The sequence below is a fragment of the Panulirus ornatus genome, chromosome 46 (assembly GCF_036320965.1).
Source record: "Panulirus ornatus isolate Po-2019 chromosome 46, ASM3632096v1, whole genome shotgun sequence".
Classification (NCBI taxonomy): Eukaryota; Metazoa; Arthropoda; class Malacostraca; order Decapoda; family Palinuridae; genus Panulirus; species Panulirus ornatus.
This window is the reverse complement of record NC_092269.1, coordinates 1001191-1026095: the sequence shown is the minus strand read 5'-3', so window position 1 is coordinate 1026095 and position 24905 is coordinate 1001191. Positions and strand designations below refer to the sequence as shown.

The 24905-nt window shown below is 47.4% G+C and overlaps 1 protein-coding gene across 3 annotated transcripts in view; it reads left to right on the top strand.

The window, feature by feature from the left end:
• Tango4 (transport and golgi organization 4) overlaps positions 1 to 24905 on the top strand; it is a 320102-nt gene that overhangs the window by 191959 nt on the left and 103238 nt on the right. The window lies entirely within an intron of this gene.

The following is a 24905-nucleotide window of genomic DNA, read 5'->3' as shown; positions in this document are numbered from 1 at the left end:
ACACCTACCACCCACACCTACCATCCACACCTACCATCCACACCTACCATCCACACCTACCATCCACACCGTACCACCCACACCTACCATCCACACCTACCACCCACACCTACCATCCACACCGTACCATCCACACCTACCATCCACACCTACCATCCACACCTACCATCCACACCGTACCACCCACACCGTACCACCCACACCTACCACCCACACCTACCATCCACACCTACCATCCACACCGTACCACCCACACCTACCATCCACACCTACCATCCACACCTACCATCCACACCGTACCACCCACACTAGGACGCTCACACTGTGCCGCCCACGCTTGAGCCGCCCACACCGCCCCCAAGCCTCACGTCTATAAACCATCCACTTTCAGTCTAAAACAAAGTTAGGTCGAGACCTTACTGATTAACGCGAGGAGAATGTGTTAGTCGTGTGACCGACCATTCATGTGGCTTGACGAACACTGGTTCCAGTAGATCAATCAGTCGTCAGCGAGAAGACTTAGATTTTCGTATATTATGATGTGAATCTAAGCTTTACGTACACAAGTGATGTTAACACTAACGATAATGGTAACATTGATAATGAAGACATTAATAGTAGTAATGAAAATGATGATGAGATTATACACATACATAGTATACACATACATATTCATGTAGTGTATAGCGAGAGTGATATACACAGCACCAGTGCTCAAGTGTTAGCGCGTGTCGCTGACACTTGAGCGGAAGTGCTGGCTCGCATGTCCTTGGTGTCTGTCATAAAGGCATCATTCTGCCCCGGGGTACAACATGCCAAGCCATGCAAGGTTACCCCCAGGTGCCCGCCATACCCTCCCCAGCTACCTCCCCAACCTCCCCGGGGCATGGCAAGTGCCGCTCCCTTCCCCCCACCACACTATTTCTATCCCAGTATGGCCACTATGAACTGTACTCCAGCAATGGTCAGCAACGCTAAACGTGAATCACTGGGATCATTGGGCACGGGTTCGAGACCGGTATAGAGCAGCTGGCTCACAGCCAACGCAGCTGTTCATCCTAACCCCTGGGGGTTCCTGGTGTAAACCGGGATATATATATATATATATATATATATATATATATATATATATATATATATATATATATATATATATATATATATATATGATTAGAATGTGGAGCCAGTGAAAAGGAGGAGCCAGGCAATAGGCCGTGTTCACCATACCTTGACCAACCAGGCGACCACTAACATCAGACCTCAGATGAACCACACCCTTCACTGCCCTCCACCTGCCCTTCACTGCCCTCCACCTGCCGTTCACTGCCCTTCACTGCCCTCCACACACCTTCCCTTCACTGCTTTCCATTCACTTGACCCTCACTGCCCTCCATATGCCCATCAGAGGGGAATAGATAATGGTAAACTAATGGAGGATGTGAAGACTGACCGGTAGATTGAAGTGGTGACCTTCACGAGTTAATAGGGGCAGTGAGGGAGGGAGGGAAGTGAGTGACACCCACTGGGAACTGAAGGTGAGGGAGGGAGCCCCTCCCCTCCCTCCCTCTTACTAGAAGGGGGGAGCCAGAGACCATTATCAGTAAAAGGATGATAAACAAAAATATAGGTGAAATACCAACAGAAGAGGAGCGAAAACTTAAGGGGATACAAGACCCATTATCAACAGATGGCCGTGGAGCCAGAAGCCACTGAAAATTTGGATTGAAGGATCTTAGAAGAGGTCACTTGTCTCGGATCACCACGGAGGGGGGGGGGGGGTTAGAGAGGACCCAGCTTGTCTTCCATACAAAAAGGGGGAAAGGAGGGTGGGGGGGGGGTCACTCTGGGGGATAGGGAGGTCTCAGGTCATCAGACGAAATGTAGAAACTTGACCTGTTTTTCAACGTAGGAATTACCCTTAGGTCAGCTTGACGTCATCATCATCAACCTCTCACCAAAGGTGCGTCACTGGATGGCCTGCCTAGCTGGTGTCAATGATGGCTGACCCTGGCCGGCTCTCGTGGTCAGAACAACGAAAGAATGTTGTTTTCATGCCGTCGTAAACAGAGTAAATTACACCAGACATCCGTCCCGAGTTAACTACCTCCGTGTATTGTCATGTATTTTCCTCCCTGTCTTCACTCTTCAGGACATTAATGTTTGTTCATAACGCCCAGGGGTTTGCATCGCTCCCAGTGTGGCCACGTCTAGCGGGGTTGTGGGTATGCATCGCTCCCAGTGTGGCCACGTCTAGCGGGGTTGTGGGTATGCATCGCTCCCAGTGTGGCCACGTCTAGCGGGGTTGTGGGTATGCATCGCTCCCAGTGTGGCCACGTCTAGCGGGGATGTGGGTATGCATCGCTCCCAGTGTGGCCACGTCTAGCGGGGGTGTGGTGAGAGGAAGCATTTCATACCAGTATTAAGGTGAGACAATCTCTGAAGTGACGGTTGGTTAGTCACACACACACACACACACGCACGAGGGAAAGAAACTAAGTAAAGGCAAACCATGAGGAACCTCCCTCGAGAGAAGGCCTCACTCTCCTGTGTCGTTGTGAATCCAAATAAACATAAACTGTTGCCTGTGTCCTTCCTGATGCACAAGTGTACATAAGTCTTGCTGTATGACAGGATATCTGCATCCACAGGCTATTCTGCCTCTGTTGGCCACTGAATTTCCACCCGCATTATACTGGAAATTTCATACTGTGTCATTGTTGTATACCCCTTTTGTTTATCCGGAATTCCCGTATAAATAAATGAATATATATATGTATATATATATATATATATATATATATATATATATATATATATATATATATATATATATATATATATATATATTTATATATAGTATTTTTCATACATTAGCGCCGTTTCCAGCTTAGGCGAGGTAGTGCCAAGAACAGACGAAGAAAGGTCAAATCCGCTCGCATCCGTTTTCTAGCTGGCATGTGTAATGTGCCGAAACCACAGCTTCCTATCCACACCCAGGCCACACAGGCCTCTCCATGGTTTAATTAGGACGCTCCACATGCCCTGGTTCAGTCCATTAACAGCACGTCGACCCTATTATACCACATCGTTCCAACTTACTCTATCCATTGTATGTCTTTCACTCTCTTGCATGTTCAGGCCTCGATCGCTCAAAATCTTTTTCACTCCATTTCTGACACATATCATCTTTGTCAACCTTGTCAACCTTTCCTCACTCATTCTCCCCATATGTCCAAACCATTTCAGCAAACCCTCTTCTGCTCTCTCAACCACACTCTTTATATCAACACAAATTTCACTTTATCCTTCTTTAGAGCGGTATGATCTGGAAAGGTCTTAGTTGGTCCAGCTTTACCCAGGATTCTCTAAGATGATCCAGAATGACTTAGAATGGTCCAGGATGGTCTTGGATGGTTTGGGATGGTCTATGACGGTGTAGGATGGTCTGTCATGGTATGGAATGGTCTAGGATGGTCTAGGATGGTCCAGAATGATCTTGTTTGATCCAGAAAGGTTCAGGCTGGTCCATGATGGTACATGAAGGCTCGAGTTAGTCAAGTATGGTCTAGAATGGTCCAGGATGGTCTAGGATGGTCCAGGATGGTCTAGGATGGTCCAGGATGGTCTAGGAGGGTCCAGGATGGTCTAGGATGGTCCAGGATGGCAGATGAGAATGGGCGGCCTCACAAAAACTGGCACAGAGATTACAGCCTCCGGATGTGGCGCTGGGGACAATGTTGTGTACATGTTTGTATGATGGCGAGGGAAAGGCCAGGGCTGCTCCCGCAGCTGGAGAGAGAGAGAGAGAGAGAGAGAGAGAGAGAGAGAGAGAGAGAGAGAGAGAGAGAGAGAGAGAGAGAGAGAGAGCAAAGCAAGTGTGACACAGGCCAGGAGGACACATGATAAAACATTGAATTTAAAGATAAAAAAAAAGATAGTGCAGTGACACAGGCTAGAATGTCATAGATATTAATAACACGATAACAGGCTGAGTTATGTTGTGGTGAGGTAAATACACATTCACCATGCAGAGGTTTACATGACTTCACTCACTACATTAGACCTTGTCAACACATCACCCGTGCATCATCATCCTCTGTGACGAGTTTTTGTGTAAAGAAACAAAGATTGTAAATGTACCTGAATCTATATGACTCTTTTTCATAATCTTATCTCTCATTGCTAATCGTCCAGGTCAAAGGTCACATCATTATGCTCAAGGCTCGTACCGTTGTGCTCAAAGTGTTGATATAATTCTCTATCGTTCGGTAGTTTTACGATTTTTCATTAAAGTTATTTAAGAACTTTCTTTGAATGCTGAACTCTGTTTTCTCGTCAAGTTTGGAGTTTCGTAAACTCCCTCAAATGTCAAGTTCATGTTGCGTTGTGCTCCTGTAACGGTCAAGTCCAAGACGTATTGTACATCTGGAACTGTCAAGTTCAGAATGTATCGTGCACTTGGAGTGTCAAGTTCAGAATGTATCGTGCACTTGGAGTGTCAAGTTCAGAATGTATCGTGCACTTGGAGTGTCAAGTTCAGAATGTATCGTGCACTTGGAGTGTCAAGTTCAGAATGTATCGTGCACTTGGAGTGTCAAGTTCAGAATGTGTCGTACACTTGGAACTGTCAAGTTCAGAATGTGCTATATATTTCATAACTTGGTAGTAACATTCACATCGCTACAGCTGTGGAAATTAAACTTTTAAACTTATTTTCCACAAAACAGAAATTTCATGATACATTTAAATGGATTCTTGTTCACATTTGTTTTTTTTCTTTTACGACAAGTCTCTTGTTGCAACACTTACATCCTGAACACTGTGTTTCAGACTTCAGACTGAACACCTTGGCGATCGTCCATCATGTTTCAGACTATAGGCTGAAGGCTCTGGTACTTTCAGGAGGCTTCAGGTGTTCTGCTGAAGGATCATTTGACTTACGCAAATTAGGACAAAAGATTCAATGGAAATTCGCAATCATGGAAGTGTGGACGGAGCCAGGATGAGTCAGTGTGAGTAATCGGAGAGGAACGAGTGAATGGAGCCAGTGTGAGTGTGAGTGACGGGAGGGGTGGGGTCATGTGGCTGGAGCCAGTATGAGTAAGTATGGGTGAAGGGAGGTGGGGGAGGGAGGGGGGGGGGTTGTATGTGGCTAGAGCAAGTGTAAGTATGAGTGACGGGAGGGGGAGGGGGAGGGGGAGGGGGGTGTCATGTGACAGGAGGAGGGCTTCCCCAGGGGGGCGTGACGCTGGGTCTGCTGTTCTAGTGACGGCCTCTGAGGATATGAGCCAGAGGCCGTTGGTGGCGTCTGTCTGGCCTCCCAACTGTTGTCTGTTGTTTCGTATACCTCAGCTTGGGTAAGCTGCTTACAGCTTACCCAAGCATTAGAGAGCTTACTGCCACACACGCTATTGTATTTGCTGCTACTTGTGTCTCTACATCGCCCCGAATTCCTGTTTATCTCTACTGAACAAATATTTCCGGTGCCTTCCTGCTGCCTGTCAACAAATGAACAACTTCGAGTATATAACTCGAAAGCTTAAGCCCTGTTTACTGTTGTGCAGCTTGAAGCTTGTGTTCTCACTGTCTGTTCTGCCTGTCACACACACACACACACACACACACACACACACACACACACACACACACACACACACACACACACACACACACACACTCATCACTTCAGCTGCCGAAGCCCAGCACACCTCGCCCTAACACACGCCTCCCCCCCACGCCAGGCCAGCCGTGCACGTCCTCACGTACCATCATACCCCCAGGTACGCCCACCCTGGGGCACACTCCAGCACCTGCCTAGGCCACCAAAAGCCCCGCCGTTGACGTAGGTGTGATGGGCACCTCACTGCTATCCTCCGCCTCTCACTCCCCCTCACTGTTGCCATCGCTTCTTCCCTCCCTCCCTCCCTCCCTCCCTCTCTCATTACTGCCCTCCCTTCCTTCCTCCCTCCCTCCTCCTTCCCTGTCTCCTACACTGGTGCCCACACGCCCTCACTGTTGCCTTTGCTTCCTTCCTCCCTCTCTCACTGCAACCCTCTCCCTCCCTCTCTCATTGCCCTCCTCCCTCTCTCATTGCTCCCCCACCCTCCCTCCCCTGCTCCGCCACAACTGGGGCCTGATTGTGTGAGAACGGGGTGGGGGAGACGGCGAGAGTAGGGCAGAGAGAGAGAGAGAGAGAGAGAGAGAGAGAGAGAGAGAGAGAGAGAGAGAGAGAGAGAGAGAGAGAAGAGAGTACTTACCAACTTACTTACTTACTACTTACTTACGTACTTACTTACTTACTTACTCACGAGTACATATGACGAGATTTTGCCAAAAGGCAGGGCTAGAGCGTAGTACTAACTGTGGAGAGATATATAGTGACGAAGAAGGAGTCATGTGAGTGACGTGTTTCAAGTGTTGCGTGTGAGATGGAGAGGTTGTATGTTTGTGGAGTGAATGCCAGCAGGCCGCGTCGTGTGGGAGAGGCAGAGAGGAAAGACAGCTACCTGTGCCAAAGGAATGATATTTGACAGCCAATGATGTGCTAGCAGCTGTCACTGACCCCCTCACGATACCCAGGTGGGGAAGGACGGGTGACATACCTCCCTGGTTGATGTCTGTCTACCTCCTGCTGAAACAGAGAAAGACAGACAGACAGAGAGAAGCGGGCAGAGCGGGGCAGACACACGTGAGAGGTGGGAGGAAGGTCAATCATTTAGCACATGGAGCTTCTTTATTATAGCTTTTGAGCTGGTCTAGAACACAGCTAACAGAACTCGGGTTTGCAAGGTTACCTCACTTACTTAACTGGCTAATTCAGCAAGTAGAGCTCACTTTACAAAAAAACTGTAGCTTACTTCAGCTGAAAAGCTTCGTCGGAAGTACAGCTAACATAGCTGAAAGTGTTTACTCAATTGGTAGTTACATTTTAGAAATAGTTTGGGCTGACGTCAGACAAGAGAGACGTCGCAGACACAGCTTAACACAGCTTGAAAGAACATAAAATGGCTGGAAGATTGGAAGTCACACTCTGGTAGGTGGGGCTCGGGGTATCTGTAACTGCTCCCACTCTGTGCTGGGCTCACTTATCTAGGAGACCTTGTTCAGCTGGTAGAGCTCCCCTGAAGTAGCTCATTTAGATGGTGAGATGTTTATCTGCATCGCTGGGGGCCGGGGGGCTGGCTAGCTGGCTCTGTATTCAGGGCGAGTAAGGCTGTACCTGCCGAGCCCAGGCCAGCGTCATGCGCGGCATAGCAAATGGTGCAAAACCCTGGAGGGTGGGGCACAGAGAGAGAGAGAGAGAGAGAGAGAGAGAGAGAGAGAGAGAGAGAGAGAGAGAGATTCCTGGCATCCTTCCCGTCTCTTCACCATTGCTGACAGGATAAGAAATCCTTGCCCGCTGACATGCCTCGTAGGAGCGACAGAAGGGTTGGGTTGGGAGGGAGGCGGAGGCACCCCCCCATCACGTACACCACAGTAAAAAAGAAAAGAAAAAGCAATTTATAAAGTCAATTAACGATGAAGGCTGAGGTTCTCACCCCACCTCCCCTTCACCAGTGACTGAGGCAGTTGCCAGTCTTTTGCATCCCCAGCGCTGTTGTGATGAAGGCTGGGGTTCTCTCCCCACCTTCCTTCACCCAGGGCAGCGGTGATGAAGGCTGGGGTTCTCTCCCCACCTTCCTTCACCCAGGGCAGCGGTGATGAAGGCTGGGGTTCTCTCCCCACCTTCCTTCACCCGGGGCAGCGGTGGTGAAGGCTGGGGTTCTCTCCCCACCTTCCTTCACCCAGGGCAGCGGTGGTGAAGGCTGGGGTTCTCTCCCCACCTTCCTTCACCCAGGGCAGCGGTGATGAAGGCTGGGGTTCTCTCCCCACCTTCCATCATGAAGCAGTCACTGGTGGTGTTGTTCACCCCACAGCTGTCTTGTTGATGAACATGCTGGGTGACTTGCTTGTGGAACTGAATGGATGAAGAATTGGATGAATAACGACACACAAATACATACATGCATATATGCACGATGACCCTCACGCATGCACGGGCCGTCTGGGATCAAATCCGCATAGGTTCGAATCTCGGTCGCGACAGCCGGTCCACAGTTCACCCAGCTGTTCATCTTCTCATAGGAGCTGGTTGATAAAATGGATACCTGGTATGGGCAAGGCTGCGTGTATTTACATACATGCATAGGAGAAAAGACATGCTAATAGTAATCACATACGTACATACATACATACATACATTCGTCATGAAAACGAGTACCTTACCTACATACATACATATGCACACATTATTTACCAGAGAGAGAGAGAGAGAGAGAGAGAGAGAGAGAGAGAGAGAGAGAGAGAGAGAGAGAGAGGATTGGAGGAGAGAAGATGGGTGGGAGTGAGGAGGAGAGAATAAGGGATGCATTGAAGAAGAGAGAGGGAGAGAAGATGAGGGAAGGGAGGGAGGAGGAAATGAGGAGGGAGGTAATGAGGCTGAGGCAAGTAGAAGTGAGAGGATGGGGTGTATCAGGCGGCCTCAGGTGGTACTGCACCCCGACCACTAGCACCCCCTGGTGGGCTGGCTACGTGGCGGGGTTGGTGTGGAGGGTTTGACATTGATGTTTGACAGGAGTCACTGTCTGGGTATTGGCACTGTGGAACTGCCTAGCCACAGTGCCAGGCACTAATCATCACTTCAGGTGTACGACTCACACCATCACCGCCACCGCCACCATCACCACCATCACCACCAACATCACTATACTACTCTGGCCACACGAGCCAGTCTGTGACGTCCCCACCTCCTCCCACACTAGGAGAGCCACTACTCTCCCCCACCACGACCCACACCTGCCAGACAACCACCCACACATCCCCTTCCCTCCACCCCCACATCCAACCAGACCAGTTGGACAACCACACCCACTCATACCAACCAGTTAGCACCCCCACTTACACCCCTCACGCAACACCCCCACTAACACCCCTTATACTACACTCTCACCTACACCCCTAGTACTGCAACCCCACCTACAACCTTCTCGTTATACCTCTCTCGCTACACCCCACCTACACCCCTCATACTACACCTACACCTACACTTTCACACTACACCCCTACATACACCCCACATACTACACCTCCACATAAACCCACCCATTGAGGACTGAGTTGAGCTGAACATCTGAGGATGAGACCCAGCCACTTGGGACCATACCCAGGGTACTGTGGGCCACACCCGAGCAGTGAGGCCACACCCCGGCACTGGCATCCACACACGGGTACTGGAGACCACATACGGGCATTAGGAGCCATACCCTGGGCACTGGGGGCCACATCCGGGCATTGCGGAGCAGAAACGGGTATTCATGGTCACACCTTGGCACTGAGTGGCATACCCTGACAGTGAAATCATACATGGACGCTTGGAAGCCACACATAGTCACTAAGGGCCACACTTAGGCACTGGGAGCCACACCCTATAGGGCCACACTGGGACATAGGGTGCGGGCCATTCTTGGACACTAAGGGCCATACATGGGAACTGGGGAAACACAGAGACACTGGGAGACACACACGACCACTTAGGAGGCCATATTCGAGACCTAATGGCCACACATGCGCCACACAGGGCCACACACGAACGATTGAGGCCACGCGCGGGCACTGGAGGCCACACACGGGCAGTGGGGCCCACTCATGAGCACTGGGGACCTCACTCTGGCACTAAGGGGCCACACATGGGCACAAAGGGGGTCCGTACTCTGGCACTAAGGGGCCACACATGGGCACTAAGGGGCCACACATGGGCACTAAGGGGGCCACACCCAATACGTCGTCTTGACCGAAAGTGAAATCTTGGCCTCCTAACTGGGGCAGACTGGGCGTGGCCTCATAAAAAGTGAAACGCCTAGCGATCCTGTTTGTTTCGCTTTTGTCCATTGATTTTGTTATAACACTGGGCCCACTGGCCACAGTAGGCATGATAACAGAGGGTTAGCTGGCCACTGTGGACAAGATATAATGATAGCAGTGGCTCCACTGGTTACGATGGGCGAGATAGATAACATAATGTTGATATATATATATATATATATATATATATATATATATATATATATATATATATATATATATATATATATATATATATATATACATGTGTGTGTGTGTGTGTGTGTGTGTGTGTGTGTGTGTGTGTGTGTATGCACATAAAACCCACACATAAAGTAAAGACCCTCAAAACATTTACTGTTACCACATTTGGAAAAGCAAAAATCCCTTAGCGTCTCGTCAAATGATTCTCCCTCGAATCCTGTTCACCTGCCTGACTATTCCCCATGTCAAACACAAACAACAAAGCTACAAGCCACAATCACCGGCCGCCAGCAACACAAACAGTCAACACCTGTATAACGAGACAAGAGAAGCCTTACAGTACGATGGCACCTTGATATACCTGGTTATTAGTTCTTTGGAACAGCCCTGGCCCTTCACCTCCAGGCCATTTTGTAACCCCCTACTAAACTCTAAGTTGGTATAAGAAGGCTCACCTGCCACATACCTGGGAACCTCACTACCACCTTCACAACTCATTCCTAAAAAACCATCGCACCAGAAATAAACCCGTCTGAAAGTACACTCCCTAGACATGTACGAGTTACACTTTTATGTTGTGGTTCTGGACACAATCCATCGGTCTCTCCAACATTAGGGAACACCGTCTTAACGTACTGGAAGACCATCCGTCTTGCCTGAGATGTAACTTGCACTTTGAAAACACTGAGAACTGACTCTTACAGTCCTCTACACACACACACACACACACACACACACACACACACACACACACACACACACACTATGACGCTTCCTGATATCGTCCTTTGGAAGTGAGTAACGGGTCGTAACATCCACATTTCTATCTTGATGATATTGAAGTGTGTCACGCTGCTTGACGATATAAATGGCCATATAATCATTAGCAATAGATGACTCTTAATTGTATGGTATGTGTATGACCAAGGGTCGTACTGTCGTGTTCAGTGGTCGTACCGTCATAGTCATGCTCAGTGGTCGTGCCGTCATGCTAAAGGGTCGTACTTTCGTGTTCAAGAAGCTCAGGGTGTAATGATCACTTGTAAGGAAATAATACGAAGGCTAACAATATTTTCTTCCTTTTGGATCTTCATCATGAGGTTACCTCTAGTTTGTCTCTTACATTCTTACCAAGAAGAGTAGATTATGTTAAGTTAGGTTAGGTTAACACTGCTCGTAGACCTGGAACTTTCCCTTATCTATTTCCGCAACATTTGCAGTCCCGGATCCAACCTCTTCTCTGCTGAACACCATCTGTGTACTTCCTCACCTGACCATCACCGTATGCCCTCCGATACCCAGGTGTCCAAGGCTGCCTCTCTCCCACACCTCCAGATCTCTGACTATAATCTCTAACATCGTCTCCGTTGTAAGGACGGTGTTTGTCTTTACTGAAGCACCTGCAGCTCGCATCGTGGATCTTACCTCGCAAGTCTGAGGCCATCTGGCTCAATATTTCCTTACCTTCTGTGATATTGCTTGTGTGTTCCTCCCTCGCCCCAGTTCCTCCAATTGTGTACAACTTTTTCGACTTTCATTCTTCGTGCTTCGAGGCGTTGCTTTCTTCACATCTCTGTCCTGGAATCCTCTGTGCAACACAGCGCAAGACAAAGATTGACTAGGCTCTTCACGGCCTTTCTTTTCCTTCCTTAATGATCTGCAAGAGCTACTTAATCACCTAGCTTGAGTTCCTGGTTACCATTACCATTCCTCTGACACATTCAGTTTTATATGTTTACCTTTTAACCTTTCCGTTACAGGTACAATATTTCTGTCGTCTTTCATTCTTCGTAAGTGGGCGCGTCCACATCTCGAAACACTAAATGTGGCTCTGAAGGAGAGGCCAGTGCTGCCTCACCAGCTGGGTTGCCTCCAGATGTGCTGATCTTGTAGCGGGGGCCATATCTGCTGGGATGGAGTTCAACGTCCCTTACCATCAGTTATTCATACCCTCAGCTACGGTTTGATCGCTATTACTCTCATGGTTATTGTATCCAGGACAGACTACACTAAGCCGCAAACTTCTTCATTTCTGAATCTCATTCAACCTTCCTTTCCGCTCAGAATTATCGCAAAACTGGCAGTCGTAGAGTCAAGCACAACTTCCTGAAAAGAAAGTGTGCTGACTCGACTTACTTCTCAAGTGATCAATTTCTCTGGTCCATAACGAGAAGTATGTCCACAAATTCTCGCATTTCAACTTCTTTTCATCTTTTCTGACGTGTGTGTTCTACAGCAAAGTCTTCAACTGATGAAGCTACTCGTAACCGTATCTCATTTTCCTTTAAACCTGCTTTGGAGGATTTCACATTTAGTTTCTTCCACCCCCAGCTCTCCCACCGAAGCTATGTCCACTCCTGTATCTTCACACAAGATCTTCTGTAGGGAAAGAGTATGACTTGGATAGCATTGCTTCTCCTTCTCGTCTGCTAGTACGTTGTGCCTCTGATGTGCCTCCGATCATTTCTCGCCTATGTCGTCTTTGATAACTGAAAATATACACCTGTTAAAAGCCTCCTTTGTGGAACCCGTTCCTATGAAAGGAGACCCTTCTAACCCCTTTATCTGTCATCCAGTTACTCTCATTTCTACTGTCCCCAACGTCTTTAAAAACTCTTCTTGACTCTCACTTTCTCAGATATTTAGAAGCTCACACTATCTTTACATCTGTCATGTCCCAACCACCAACGACTGGACTTGCACCACTTGCCGGCTGCTGCTTCCTTTGATATCTGTGTTGGGACCAGTCAGGCAGCGAGGATCGACTTATACTACCACCACGTTTTTTTTTTTTTTCCAGGAACGAAGCGGTTGTTGAATTGTCTTCCTTCTTTTGTACTTCTTTTCTTCTCATAACCTTCCAACCTTCGAGAGTCAGATTTACAGGTGTATGAAGGTCTTAACTTAGCCTAGACTGTGATCTTTTTCTCGTACTTCTTGTCTTTCATCCGAAGTGGCCACAGCTGGAGCATGGTGTTACCAGGCCACAGCTGGAGCGTGGTGTTACCCGGCCACAGCTGGAGCGTGGTGTTACCCGGCCACAGCTGCAGCATGGTGTTACCCGGCCACAGCTGGAGCATGGTGTTACCCGGCCACAGCTGGAGCATGGTGTTACCCGGCCACAGCTGGAGCATGGTGTTACCCGGCCACAGCTGGAGCATGGTGTTACCCAGCCACAGCTGGAATATGGTGTTACCCGGCCACAGCTGGAGCATGGTGTTACCCAGCCACAGCTGGAGTATGGTGTTACCCGGCCACAGCTGGAGCATGGTGTTACCTGTGTCATGTTGGTTATTACATCGTTATTTATATAAAGAGAATAACAGTAGAACATCACAGACCAGAACGGTAAGGTCACTCAGGAAGATGTCCTCGCTTCCCCGTTCCCAGCAGCGTCTAGGAAATTCTTGGTCGGCTCGCCGTGAGGAGCCTGCCCTGTGAATCATTTCCTGCCACTAACTTCATGTCACGAACTTCCACCTGGCGGCGCAGTGAAGCCCCGCTCTACCCACCTGGCGGCGCATTGAAGCCCTGCTCTACCCGCCTGGCGGCGCATTGAAGCCCCTTTCCACCCGCCTGGTAGCGCAGTGAAGCCCCGCTCTACCCACCTTGTGGCGCAGTGAAGCCCCGCTCTACCCGCCTGGTGGCGCAGTGAAGCCCCGCTCTACCCACCTGGCGGCGCAATGAAGCTCCGCTCTACCCACCTGGTGGCGCACTGAAACCTCGCTCTACCCGCCTGGTGGCGCAATGAAACCTCGCTCTACCCACCTGGTGGCGAAGTGAAGCCCCGCTCTACCCGCCTTGTAGCGCAGTGAAGCCCCGCTCTACCTGCCTGGTGGCGCAGTGAAGCCCTGCTCTACCCACCTGGCGGCGCAGTGAAGCCACGCTCTACCCGCCTGGCGGCGCAGTGAAGCCCTGCTCTACCCACCTGGCGGCGCAGTGAAGCCTTGCTCTACCCACCTGGCGGCGCATTGAAGCCCCGTTCTACCCGCCTGGTAGCGCAGTGAAGCCCCGCTCTACCCGCCTGGCGGCGCAGTGAAGCCCTGCTCTACCCACCTGGCGGCGCAGTGAAGCCTTGCTCTACCCACCTGGCGGCGCATTGAAGCCCCGTTCTACCCGCCTGGTAGCGCAGTGAAGCCCCGCTCTACCCGCCTGGCGGCGCAGTGAAGCCCTGCTCTACCCACCTGGTGGCGCAGTGAAGCCCCGCTCTACCCACCTGGTGGCGCATTGAAGCCCCGTTCTACCCGCCTGGTAGCGCAGTGAAGCCCCGCTCTACCCGCCTGGCGGCGCAGTGAAGCCCTGCTCTACCCACCTGGTGGCGCAGTGAAGCCCCGCTCTACCCACCTGGTGGCGCATTGAAGCCCCGTTCTACCCGCCTGGTAGCGCAGTGAAGCCCTGCTCTACCCACCTGGCGGCGCAGTGAAGCCCTGCTCTACCCACCTGGCGGCGCATTGAAGCCCCGTTCTACCCGCCTGGTAGCGCAGTGAAGCCCCGCTCTACCCGCCTGGCGGCGCAGTGAAGCCCTGCTCTACCCACCTGGTGGCGCAGTGAAGCCCTGCTCTACCCACCTGGTGGCGCAGTGAAGCCCTGCTCTACCCACCTGGTGGCGCAGTGAAGCCCCGCTCTGCCCACCTGGTGGCGCAGGGAAGCTAGAACCCTCACAAGCCCATAGCGTACAATGTATAGGTATGGCGGTGGATTCATTCTACTCTCGAATTACTGCAATGAAATCATGGGTGAGATTATCCTTGTATTGGACCCTAACCTGACACTCAGTTCAGCGGATGATTTAGATAAACCTGACAACCAATGGTTTATATACACCAGACATTACTTGTAGAGCGAACAAACTGATTGGAGGATTGGAACTGAGAGGATTTACACTTTAGATAGAATGAAATTTCCAATCATTTCCCCTCATGGGTGATCAGAGTAGTGCTCCAGTGTATAACTGGCGAATCCCTGGGGTCAGAATGGCTCACGTCGTTAGCTGATCATTGAGGTTTGTGTCAAAATCTGATTATCAAAGCTGCTGATAATATCTCATTACTGAATATCTCGTCTTCAGCTGATCCAAGCTTTTTCTAACAGCTAATATCAGACAGCCCAACCGAAGCTGATCCACAATCGTATCCTTCACCAGTAAACTGAGGGTTAGGGGCCGGCTTGACCGCTGTGCTCGCTCCCTCCAGCATCAGGCTCCTCCTGAAATGAATTGTTGTTGCGTTTTAAGGAACTTAAGTGGAAGATTAGATGGTTAAAACTTAGTGAATTGCGCACCAGTGGGTTCCCACCTCTAAACTTACACACACACACACACACACACACACACACACACACACACACACACACACACACACACACACACAGCCCCACATTTGACTTCAGGAACTGAGAATATAACCCAAGGCCTTTTGTAACGCCCGACAAAAAACGGGCTGAGGGCCCGACTGAAGCACATGTAAGGACGGTTTTTAACCCCCCACCTCCACATCCCACCCCACCTGGTCAGAAATGGGCTGAGACCACTAACTACACTTTCTACTCGCCTTGTTGGGGTTCGTGAGCTTCGTTTCGTTTCATAGAAGATGGGAATCATTGTGTAGGGCATAGATCAGGTGAGGTGGGGGTCTACACCTGCCTACGTCTGGGGTTGGAGGTTGGTCACAGTCAAGGTTGACTACTTGCTCGGGGGTGAGGTGGCGACAGGTGATAGAGTCCACAAAAAGATGGAGATTGATGAGAGTTGTGAGATGGCAACTAAAGAGCTGATTGGCTATTCGCTGAGAGTTGTAAGGGGGGGAAGGGATGAGCTGATTGGTCGTTCCCTGGCGATCACGTGTGAGAAATACACTGATTGGCCAGTTCTTGACCTATCTGGAGAGGAGTGTGTGTGATGGTGTATGAATGATTTCATAGTTGTTTATTGCTTTCTTTGAATCATGAACCCAGGGATTGATTGGCTATTCTTTCGTTGCTCTTGTGAGCAGTGTATGTCGTGGGGGATTGATTTAGATTGGTGATTAGCTGTTTTCTTATTGCAGGTAACAAGATATATGAAGATACTGTAGGTTGGTGTTCCATTATCTTACTTACACTGCAGTAGAGGGACATGTTTTATCTATACTGTACAGTAAACATCGTATCACACAAACACATTAGTAATCATAAGATTTATGTAATTATTATCAGTTAACATGATGCATGTACTACTGAAATGACAGGCAGATATGTGTATGCTTTCAGATGAACATCACCGGTAACCAGTGGTTTCTCAGTCCTTGAAAATTTCTGTTTACAATCCGTCTTAAAGACAGATGGTCCTTCTTCCTCATTAGAGAACAGATCCTCAGTTCCTCGCCCCATGTGTCTTGCAACACTCCAGATCTTCCAGTGGCAGAAAACTTTTCCTTTATCGTGACGGATGTTATCTGAGACATACAGTTTGACCTTTTTGTTCACCATTCTCGTCTCCATAACTACGGTGCGCCTGACGGAGGCTCAGAGGGATCATTTCTCGATGTTGGTTGCAACTGAGAGGCCCCTGGCGAGGGCTGGGGGTTAGTGTCCTGCAGCATCCTTCATATGGTCAGTCAGACACCTCTTTCACCCCCTGGATGTTCTCTCGTATCCTATCACACTGTCCCTGTGTGACGTAGGCATACATGAGAAAGCTAGAGAACAGAAGACTTGGTGGTCTATTACGAACTTATCTATTGGAGGTCATTATGTGCGAAAGCTAGACGACAGAAAACCAGGTGATCATCTTTCGAACCCCGAGTCACACAGCGTAAAGAGTACTTCGAACCCTGGGATCTTAACGTATGAGTTATGAACCCTGAATCACAAAGGCTAAATCCCTCTTCGAACCCTAGATCACAGAGCAAGCATTCTCCTTCCAACCCCACATCACACAACAATCAATCCTGTCGTTTGCTTCGCGTCAGTAGCAACTGCACTTAAGTGTCCATCTTCACTTCTCAGTGTCATCCTCATTTCAGATTCTCTATTTATCTGGGTGACACACCTCGCCCAACCACCTTCCGTGAGCTGTGACATTTCCTTCTCAGTAGCCACCATTATATTTGTTCTTCTTCCAGATGGAAGACAAGGATTGTTTATTTACATCCTATTTTTTGTTTTCTTTTATTGCTTTCAGTTTATCATCATCTGCTCGTAGTCGTTGTTTTATGTATATCGTTCATTATGTTTCTCTTTCTTCATCATTGCCAATCTTCGCTACTGACCCCTTTCGTCCCAGACACACTGTCGTATTCAACCCTCATAAATAAACACTATTTCCTAGACATTTTCTCCCGACGGCAACATCCATTGATGGGACAATATCGTTAAACACGTTTTCTTCAATATGTATCCTGTAGGCTTCTGAGACGTGTATATATATATATATATATATATATATATATATATATATATATATATATATATATATATATTGGAAAGTATCACAATTTTGCGCGTGATCAAGATATTCCCATGAGTCCCGTGGACTCATAGGAATATATTATTTGCTTTGTCGCTGTCTCCCGCGTTAGCGAGGTAGCGCAAGGAAGCAGACGAAAGAATGGCCCAACCTGCCCACATACACATGTATATACATACACGTCCACACACGCAAATATACATACCTATACATCTCAGTGTACACATATATATACACACACAGACATATACATATATATACACATGTACATAATTCATAATGTCTGACTTTATTTGTTCCCATCGCCACCTCGCCACACATGGAATAACAACCCCCTCTCCCCTCATGTGTGCTAGGTAGCGCTAGGAAAAGACACCAAAGGCCCCATTCGTTCACACTCAGTCTCTAGCTGTCATGTAATAATGCACCGAAACCACAGCTCCCTTTCCACATCCAGGCCCCACACAACTTTCCATGCTTTACCCCAGACGCTTCACATATATATATATATATATATATATATATATATATATATATATATATATATATATATATATATATTATATATGTATATATATATTAATGATGATGATGAAGGTTAATTTCATCATTGTTCAGATGCAGTATCTCTAGGTATGACTAAGCTAATCATGATAAGATATGGGTATCAACTGCCCGTTTCCGCATGTGTTAGGGCGTGTCATCAAGGGTCTGGTAGACTTCCCCTGTGGCAAGGTGGGTCTGTTAGAACATCATCAGACCAAACAGATCACGAGAGACCTATCGGAGTACCACCAGACCTTCAGAACTCCGCCTGATCTAAAAGACCCTCTTCCTGACTCTTCAGAATACCCACCAAACCCAAAACCGTACCCATCAGATCTATCAGACCCACCAGAGACCCTCTAGAGACCCACCAGACCCACCAAGGCTCCACCAGACCCTCCAGGGCTCCACCAAAACTCCATGAGACCTACGCAGGCTCCGCCCTCTCCCCCTACGGGTTTCCACCAGACCCGTCATGACACAGTGGACCTCCCCAGGGGTCAGGGTGGGGTACTGTGAATTGAAGACCCTTCGTTTGACCACCTCATACATGAAGAACTTAATAACACGTCAACAATGGGCCACAAACCCCCACTCCCTCTTCTCCTCCACTCCACCCCCACTCCAATCCCCCTCCCTTCTCCCCACCCGTGCCTGTTGTAAATTGGTTCACGGTGAGGGTGTGAGGGCCGGGTGGGGGTGGGTGGGCGTAAGGCCGGCAACAGAGGGAGGGGGTAGTGTCGCGGGTGGTGGTCTGGGGGTGAGAGAGGGGAGGGGAGGATGGGTGTGGCCTACCGTGAGAGAGAGAGAGAGAGAGAGAGAGAGAGAGAGAGAGAGAGAGAGAGAGAGAGAGAGAGAGAGAGAGAGAGAGAGGTGGTTGGTGTGGGTGAGTGTGGGTGGAGTTTGGATGGGGGCCTTGGGGGGGTCCTTATTGAGTGAGTGGAGGGGGGGGTGAGTGAAAGTGACTACATGCGGGGAAGAGGGGCGTATCGCACCAGCATTACTCTATTTAAGACGAAAGATGGCGCGGTTGTTGGCTTTGCTTGTTTTGTTATGGCTCTCCTTTCACGGCAGGTAACTGGGTCATATATATATATATATATATATATATATATATATATATATATATATATATATATATATATATATATATATATATATATATATGTGTGTGTGTGTGTGTGTGTTTATTTAACCATTCATTTATTTGTTTAATCTGTTTTCCACGTCAGTGATGTAGCGATAGAAATAGACGAAGAACGACATCATTTGCTCACATCCACTCCCTGGTTGTCATTCATAACACTCGCCAGTCAGAGCCTGGTATCCATAACCAAGCCTCAGAGACCTTTCCGTGGTTCTCCTTGCCATTTCAAATGCCTTGTTTCAGTCTATTGACAGCACGTTGCTCTCTGTATACCACATTATTCCAAATCACTCTTTCTCAGGCACACATCACTTCCCTCTACATGCTGAAACCTCGACAAGTTAAAGTATCTTTCAGTCTATCCTTCCATCTCTACCTTGGCCTCTACCGTCCTCGTTTTCTCCACTTTTGACACAAATATTCTCTTTTTCAGTCAGTCTCTCCTTAATCATTCACTTCACAAGTACATACCTTTTGAGCACACCATCTTTAGCTCCCTTAACCATAATCTTACTAACACAGCTCACTAACCCAATCATTTATATGTAGATTAACCTTCCTCACACCATATATTGTTCTCAGGCCATTATATTTCCAACACATTCACTCTCTTCCATATCATCGTATTTAGACTAACCCACGCCTTGCATCCGTTGTATCATCAAACATGCTCATCTTTTCCCCCAGAGTTAGTAATGTTTTTCTCCATTTTTTCCTCATTTCACTCAGGACAGCAGTCTCCTCATCCACCTTGTGACATACTTCAGCTCTTACGATTCCATCCGATGCCATGTCCACCACCAAATTTCTAAGACACTCCACTTCCTTCATGATCTTTCCATTCAAACTCCCACTCCATCTGACGTGTCTCTCTTCCAAACTCCCACTCCATCTGACGTGTCTCTCTTCCTTTATAAACTTGATATTATTCATATTAACTCAACTTTTTTGTGATCATTACACGAAAGTGCACTTGGGAGATTATCGTCTTTTATTTTCCCCAGGCTATCGGCAAATACTAGATCACGCGCACCACTGTGATCTCTTGCAATATATATATATATATATATATATATATATATATATATATATATATATATATATATATATAAACAGAGAGGCCCAAAAGTTGCACCCCACAAGGATCTTTAGAAGGTAGCGTCCCGTAGGATTCCGAATAATTGGTAATATAATGTTTATATTGAGATCTTCCTTTTGATAAGATGATTTTTCTCTTATGTTACCGTACGTACCTCGACCAAGGAACATCGGGAGAATCAGAGAAGAATGTTCTAAAACCAGTGTCAGTAGCTTGAGGCGCGTTCAGGCATCGTCTCATCGTCGAATACAAAAGTTTTACCAGCTTAATGGCTGACGATGTGAACATTTATTGTGGTATTTTCTTGTATGAGGCGCGACTCTTGGGCCACTGTGTGAGTGTGTGTGTGTGTGTGTGTGTGTGTGTGTGTGTATATATATATATATATATATATATATATATATATATATATATATATATATATATATATATATATATATATATATGTATGGAGAGATGGACTCATCAGTGTTAAACTAGATTGCCATTCCCAGGGGATGGAGTGAAGTAGTCGATCAGAATGGAGAGGGATGTTCAACAGATGTCAGAGCGATAAAGGAATTAGGTATTTACCATTGGGGAGACACAGATGGCACGCAAGCTAGGCAGCATAATGAATGAATGTGACACTTTGAAATGAATGGTGAAAAATGTGGAAGAAGAATAGAAAGGTTTTGAGGGAAATGGTATGGATGGGGAGGAGGACAATTGGAAATTGTTTCATAAAACTAAATGAAACATGTTAACAGCTCAAGACCTGAAATCACATTTAGCAGTTCAAAGAGAATGATTGCTGAAGAAGTGGAATTTATGTGACAACGAGGAAAAGGTAGTGGAAAACAATAAGAATGAAGAAAGTCATACTTATCATATTGAAAAAATCTTGATTCCTGTAAAGTGCTTGATCCAGACGAAGTTTCTCAAGATATTCTGAGGGATTATACAGACACACTTGATAAATTGTTTGAGATATTCGAAGAATAGAAAGAAGAAAGATCATTGCCAAGAGATTGGATAACAGCAAAACTCATAATTTTCGTAAAGAAACTAAAGAGGTGAAATGCAATTAACTATAAAGCAGTTTCTGTAATGTACCTGGTCTGTAGACTGCTGGAGTGGAGTCAGAAAATAAACGGATAATTACTTACAAATGAGAAACTAAAATGAGAGGCAACAAGAGATCACAGGGAAGAGACTGTGTATTGCTTATTTCCTAAACTTGTATGATGGAGAGACCACTTGCTTTAGCAATAGAGGTGGGTGGGTGGTGGGTAGTCTGTGTGTTCCTCGACTGGCAGAAGACCCTTGAAATTGTTCCTACACAGGAGGCTGGTGAAGAAAGCTGGATTCTTAAGCAGGCATGGCAGGACTCTTTGATGGACCGAAATGTATTTGGACAGAAGGGGACAAAGATGGGGCGTTAGAGACGCAGTGTCAAACTACTAGGTTGGTGTCACCAGTGGCGTGCTGCAAGGTTCAACCATGGGACCGTTGTTATTCTTAACATACGCAAAGGGTTCGCTAGAAAGACTTGCATCACACGAAGCAATGTTTAGAGATGAGGCGACGTCATAGAGAGAAGGAATGTCCGGAGCAATGATAACCTACAAAGAGACTTAGACTTCGACTACATCAACGAACAGATACATAGTTGATGAAGCTGAACTCAAGTAAATGTAAACTGAGGAACATAGGACTTTGGGAAGAGAGTCCTATCTAAGACTGCCATCTTTGCAGGACACACGAAACAGAAGTCTTTGTGCAAAAGGAACATGAGGTTGACGTCGTCCAAAGCCAATAACCAATATACGCATGAGAGGAAGTTTGAAAAACTTTAATTATTTGTTGATTAACGTCAAAATTGGACTTAGAGGCATAGACGAGGAAATGCTCAAGTAAGATGAAGGAAAGATATATCACGGAGTCGGCATCACAAGCCAGGTCACTGTCTTGGAAGAAATATATGGATCTTATAGAGAAAGTCCAAAGGAAGGCTGTTGTGATTGGGCTACATTTCAGGCAGAAGATGGAAGCCATTGATTTTCCAATTTTGGAAGAGAGAAGAGGATATATAACGACAGTTTTGAAGATCATGAAGCAGTTTGGAAATATGGACAGTAAACAGTACCCATATAAATAAGGTCCATAGAGAGAACAAGATAGAGATTCTGCTTGAAATGAATAGAAAATACATGCGAATGATTCTACAGCAACAGAGCTGTAGATGAACGGAGCAAATTAAGGAAAGAAACTCTCAATACCAAGAATACATAAGACTGAATAAACGTAAGGCAGCAAAGAAAATTCGAGAGATGTGGCCCCGCGTGTATATGACTTTTTCATTTGTATAAATATGTGATTACGGATTCGTGAACACACACACACACACACACACACACACACACACACACACACACACACACACACACACACCGTATGTGAGTTTCTCCATGTAAACACAGAAGAAACATCAGTAAGTTCAGGGTTCGCGGTAGAAATCAGTGCGTGGAAAATAGTGAACCCATGATTCGAAGATGAGAAAAAAGTTCCAATGGTTTCTAAGTGTAGAGATCAGGTGGCCTGGGGCGTGGGACCTCTGACACGTGGATGCCCACACGCTCTGACAACCTCTGGAGGAGGGAGGGTAGAGATGGATTGGTGTCAGGTCGGATAGCACCACTATCAGGTCACGGCTGACAACGCCATTAGGTCAGAGCAGATATCACCATCACTATAGGGCTGACACCACCGTCAGGTGAGGGCTGACACCACCGTCAGGTGAGGGCTGACACCACCGTCAGGTGAAGGCTGACACCACCGTCAGGTCAGGGCTAATACAACCGTCAGGTCAGGGTTGACATCACTGTCAGATCAGAGCTGACATCACCGTCAGGTCAGAGCTGACACCACGTCAGGTCAGGGCTAACACCACCGTCAGGTCAGGGCAGACATCACTGTCAGGTCAGAGCTGACATCACCGTCAGGTCAGGGCTGACACCACCGTCAGGTCAGGGCAGACATCACTGTCAGGTCAGAGCTGACATCACCGTCAGGTCAGGGCTGACACCACCGTCAGGTCAGGGCTGACACCACCGTCAGGTCAGGACTAACACCACCGTCAGGTCAGGGCAGACATCACTGTCAGGTCAGAGCTGACATCACCGTCAGGTCAGGGCTGACACCACCGTCAGGTCTGAGCTGACATCACCGTCAAAACATTTGGGTTATGGAGTTGGATGACGGCCAACAGAAACTCAGGACTTTTGAAGTCTAATGATTGGTTTGAAGGTTGCACGTGGTAGACGGAGGTGCGAAGTTCAATACAAAATGAATATATTTAGATGGACGGATTTGTGTTGGGCTGAGTCATAGTGGGGACAGGAGGGAAAGAATCCTACCCTCATATATCCTTGCATGACGTATAAGGCGGCGAAAAGAGGCGGGAACGGATCGCTGGAAAACTTCCCCCTTCATGTATCTCTGTTTCTGACAGATGGAACACAAGGAGAGAAAGGAGGAGAACTCTTCCTCCTCGAAGGCTCGTGCCTGGGGCTTCTAAATGTGTGTGGATGTAACCAAGATGGGAAGAAGGGAAAGATAGGTAGTAATGAGAAGAAAGGGAGATAGGTAGTATGTCTAAGTGAAGCTAAGTTCAGGGGGATGGGGAAGAATGGTTTAGGAATGTCTGAGGGGTTAGTGTGAGGAAGAGAGCAAAGGTGGGGGTGGCACTTCTGCTGGGGAAGGAGATGTGGGAGTGTGTTTCGAAAGAGTGTAATGAGTGAGCTTCAGATTAATGTGGGTGAAAATGCAAGTGGATTATGAATGGTGGGTGATTGTTAGTGTTTATGCAATTGATAGCGAAAGGAGTGAGGAAGAGAGGCGAGGAGCTGAAGGAGTTTGTTAGCAATATTGATAAGAGAAATCAGATAATTGTGATGGGTGATTTCAATGCACGAGCGATGGTGAGGTTCATGGCTCGCGTTCACCACTAGATTGTGTACTGCTTGATAGGCGTGCTGAAGAGAGACTTTTTGATGTAATTGGGCTGATAGAGCCAGCTGGTGGGATGTGTGTATACCTAAAGGAGAGGATGAAAGTTTGTAGAGCCGTAATGAAAAGAGGGAACAATTTGGGTAGAAAGATGCAGGTTAAAGTGAATGAGCTTGGAAGACACTTGTGTAAGGAGATACCGGGAGATATTGGGTGAAGAGTGGCAAAAGGTGAGAGAAAATGTAACCAGGAATTATGCGAGGACTTGGAGTTGTTATAGGAAGCAGGATATTGCAGTGTTGTTGATTATTTAGTTAAAATTTTGAGTTCATGTTTGGCTCAAACTGAGGTGCCTAGGATATGAGACAGTTGCGATTAACTGATGACACGGCTGTAATGGAAGTCTTTAGTAAGAAACTACAGAGGCTGGTGAATAAGTTAGGGAGAATGTGTGAAAGGAGAAAGTTGAAAGTTAATACTGATAAAGTTATGGTTATAGAGTATAGTAGGAGAGAGAAAGAGAAACAGCTTGGTTTGAGGATGTTGGAATGTGGACAACCTGGAGTGGATTGTTATAGATACTTGTGAGTGGATAT